This window comes from Macaca mulatta, chromosome 2 (genome assembly GCF_049350105.2).
Source record: "Macaca mulatta isolate MMU2019108-1 chromosome 2, T2T-MMU8v2.0, whole genome shotgun sequence".
Lineage (NCBI taxonomy): Eukaryota > Metazoa > Chordata > Mammalia > Primates > Cercopithecidae > Macaca > Macaca mulatta.
In genome coordinates this window covers 110193545-110198124 of record NC_133407.1, presented here as the reverse complement: position 1 = coordinate 110198124, position 4580 = coordinate 110193545, and positions in this window count along the sequence as shown.

Here is a 4580-nt window from a genome sequence, read left to right as displayed (position 1 = left end):
CTTCCTTTCTGACTTCCTTCCCTTCCTCCCTCTTTTTTTTTCCCCTCTCTCCTTCCCTCCCTCTCCTCCTTTTTCTTCTGTCTTTCTCCTTCCCTCCCTTCCTACCCACCTCCCTCCCTTTCTTCCTTCCTTCTTTCCTACATTCCCTCCCATTTTCCTCCTCTTCCTCCCCTTCTTCCTTCCTTTCTCCCTTTCCTCTGTTCCTTCTTCCTTCCCCCCTTTTTTCCTTCCTCCCTTCTTTCCTCCCTCCTTCCCCTCCTTCCTTCCTTCCTTTCCCTCTTTGTCCCATATTTCTCCTTCCCCTCTTCCCTTTCCTCCTTCTTTCCCTCTCTCCTTCTTTCCTCTCTGTGGCCCTTGGCTTGCCTCTGTGAATTCTGTGGCCTATGGACACTGAGCTGGAGGAGGCCGAGTGCTTCTCTGTTGTGCTTGCCCCCCACCCAGCCTTCTGTAGGAGGCAGCCATGCTGGGGCCACTAACAGGGATGCGGGCTGCTGGGAGCCTGAGAGCACTGTCTGAGCCGTCTCACTGCATGTCCACCAACTGGGTGACCATGGGGCATTGGCCCAGAGCCACTCTATCATGGGTGGGAAAGCTGAGGTCCAGCACAGGGAATGGCCTTGCCTGAGTGACATTGGGAATGGGTGACAGGGCAGGAGCTAACTTTGTCCCCAGGCTGTCAGAACTGAAGGGGCCTTACCCCTTGCCCTGACTCCGATGGGGAAACTGAGCCACTCTGCCAGCAGTGTGGCTCTAGGTCAGAGGTGGAGGCTTTGTGGGGATAGCCCTGGGCTCCTCAGCAGAAGACAGCATGCAATCCCTGCGTGGTGGAGAGAGGTGCACACACCTGCAGAGCCCTGCCCCATTCCACTCCCTGCTCTGGGGCCAGGGTCCCTCCCTTGGGTCCTGGATGCTGATGAGATAGAGAGCAGAGGCTTCCTGGAGGAGATGATTAGTGCAGGCTTGATGTGAAGGGAGAGCAAAGCCCTGCAGAGAGGCTGGGGGCCCCAGATATAGAAATGTAGGGGAGATCAAAGGCTTTGAGTGGGGAGTGGGCCACACTGGATGAGAAACATCTTGCAGGCCAGGAGGACCCAGGAGTCAGGGCAGCTCCAGAGGGAGCCTTTTCATGACCTCATGTGGATGCGCATGTCTGCGTGGCAGGGGGGATGTGGTGGGGTGAGAGTGACTTGGAGGGCCGGTGTAGATCAGACTGCCCAAGGGGCTGTGTGGTGTGGGGAGTCCTGAGTGTGTGTGAGAGTGTGTGTGGATGGGGGTTGCCGGCAATGTGGGAGAGAGTGCATGTGAGGGGTGAGTGTGTCGCAGGAGTCTGTTGCGTCCTCCTTTCATGCTCTCAAGCATTTACTGAGCGCCGACTGTGTGCCAGGCTGTGTTCTAGGTGCTGGGAACACTGCAGAAGGCAGTGGAAACCTCTGTCCTTGTAGAACTCACACAAACCAGACAAATTCTGGCAGTGGAGTGTCGAATGGTGCTAAAGGCAGAGAAGGACTGAAAGCAGGGAGCGCTGTGGTGTGTGCATGCATGTGTGTGTGTGTAAGCTGGGAGGTGGGTGACATGTTAAATAATGAGGTCAAGGATTATCTGAGCAGGAAATGGTTGAGCAAAGATTTAATGGAGAGAAGATAATATTTAGAATACATAAAGAACTTTTGTAACTCAACAATCACTCCCCAAACAACCCAGTTAAAAAATAGGCAAATTACTTGTATGTATACATTTCTCTAAAGAGGATATACAGGCCTGGTGTGGTGGCTCACGCCTGTAATCCCAGCACTTTGGGAGGCTGGGAGAAATCACATGAGGTCAGGAGTTCAAGACCAGCCTGACCAACATGGTGAAACCCTGCCTCTACAAAAATACAAGAATTAGCCCAGCATGCTGGCAGATGCCTGTAATCCCAGCCACTTGGGAGGCTGAGGCCAAAGAATCATTTGAGCCTGGGAGGCGGAGGTTGCAGTGACCTGAGATTGCACCACTGCACTCCAGCCTGGGCAACAGAGCAAGACTCCATCTCAAAAAAACAAAACAAAACAGAACAAAAAACCAAAGGATATACAGATATAGCCAATAAGCACATGAAAAGATGCTGAACATCACTAATCATTAGATAAATGCAAATTAAAACCGCAGTGAGATACTGCCTCACACCCATTAGGATGGCTGTTACAAAACAACAGAAAATAACAAGTGTTGTTGAAGATGTGGAGAAATTAGAACCCTTGTGCACTGTTGAAATTTGAAAGTAAAATGGTGCAGCCACTGTGGAAAACACTATAGCAGTTTCCCACAAAATAGAATGACCAGATGACCAGCAATTCTACTTCTGGGCAAGTACCTAAACTACTTGAAAGCAGGGTTTGAACAGATATTTGCACACCCACGTTCACAGCAGCACTATTTGCAGTAGCTAAAAGGTGGAAGCAACCCAGGTGTCGTGGAGGGCGAATGGGTAAGCAAATGCGGTCTATCCACAAGGGAGTGTCACTCAGCCTGACAAAGCAAGGCCATGCGGACACATGCAGCAGTGTGGGTGAACCTTGAGGACATTACGCTAAGTGAAATAAATCAGTCACATACACACAAAATACTGTACGAGTCCACTTATCTAAGGGTCCTAGAGTAGTCAAATTCATACAGACAGAAAGTAAATGGTAGGGGCTGGGGGAGGGGAGATGGGGAGTTATTGCTAAAGGGAAAAAAAGGGAGAGATGGAGTGTCTTAGGCTGGGCTCCCCTACAAGTGATCCCTGAGACAAGGGCCAGATCAAGGACTACCTGCAAGTAGTCTGCCTGGAAGGTGATTCCAGGGAGCGTTGAGGGGGGTGGGGGGCCTGGGAAGGAAGAAGATCCCCTCAAAGGGGTGCACGCAGAGCAGATGACACTATGGGCAAAGGGGTCTCAGCCCTGCTGGGAACCTCCAGGAGATGGTGGTATTGTCTCACTGAGGGATGAGGAAGGCAGACTATCTACAGACTCCCATCTGCCACTGGCTGGGCAGGGCCCCTAGGTGGGCTGGAACATTCCTGTGCGGCAACTCAGCATCTGCTTCAGGAGGCTGTGTGGGCATCTGAGGGAAGACGTCCTGGCAGAGGGCACAGAGGCCTGGTGATGGGAGCAGAAAGTGCCATGGAGAGGGGCAGGTCCTGAGTCGGAGAGGTCGCTGTAGCATGTGCCCTGGAGAGATGCTTTCTCAGTGCCATCCTGGCCGCTGTGTGGAGAAGAGACTGTGGGGGCCACAGGAGCAGCAGGGAGGCCAGTGAGGAGGGTCCAGGAGAGAGGAGACGTATACTTGGCCCAGGGTACTGGCAGGGGTGATGATCGTAAGTGGTCGGATTCCAGGACTGTTTTGGAAACATCCTCAGCAACATCATGGACAGATTTCAAGGCTTTCTGGTTCAGTCCACTCCAGCCTCAGATCTGATTTAGGGGAAGGAGTCGTGATCTGCTCTTTCACAGTTTACCGCCACGGCACTGAGAGGTGCATAGTCTGTTGGCTGGTGGGGCAGATGAAGGCGCTCTGTGCCCCGTTGCAGTGCACTCGGCCAATGAGGGCGTCTTATTGTGCCTGTGTGATCTTGGCGGGCTCTGGCCAGCCTTCCTGGCCCATGAGTGGCTGAAGACCCACATAGAGGGGAGCAGGTCCCAATCAGGCTCTACCTCCAGCTTCCTCCTGGGCAGGTCACCCCCTGAGGTGGCTGACACTTTACTGGGAAGTCCCCAGCTCCCGCCTGTCCGGCGCACCTTGCTCCTGAAAACCAAGCCCAGAAGTGTTGAGCTCCCCTTCAGAAGTCTGCATGGAACTGAGTGGTCTCAGCATTTTCTTTCTGCGTATGCCTGCCCTGGGTGGAGTCCTGAGCAGAGATTGCACCCACTGTCAGTCATCTCCAGCAAGGAGTGCCCTGCATCCAAGTTCACATGAGTCTCAGGCCTCAGGCATACATGTCCCACTCTTTCAAGAATGCCTGCTCTTCTCGTTTCCAGGGTGGCCCGCAGTACTCCCAGGCTTTTCCCAAACATACCCTCCTTCCTGCAGGCTTCCCTAGTCCCTGGGGGCTACTGTCCCACCCGGTTTGGTTTGGTGGTAGAAGGGAGCATCTTGTAATTCCCTCGTGACATTCCCCAGCCCCCAGTCTTCTTGCGTGGCTGGGAGGGGATGGGTTGGGGGCCCCTTGGTCTGCTGGTGAGGGCAGGGCTGGGGCTGTTTTTTGATGAGCCCTGGCAGGGGCAGTTTGGTTCCACTCGTTGCAGTTCAACTCCACTTAGAATGTGCCTCTGGCCCAGCCATGGCCATGTTGCTACACTGGGGCCATTTACCTCTCATATGTGGCTCTGCTGACCACGTGTTCCTGGGTTTGGGTCACTGGCTGTGGGTGCAGGCATCAGAGTGGATGGGGTGGAGGCACCTAAAGGTGGGACTCAGCTGCAGAGGTGAGCCTTCTCCTTACTCAGCATCCTGTCGTCCTGGCTGGGTGAAGCGTGCGTGTGTATGTGTGCTTAGGTCCACAGTTGTCCGTGTATGCCTGTGGATCTGTGTCTGTGAGTGAATGTGGGCTTGCGTTTGCA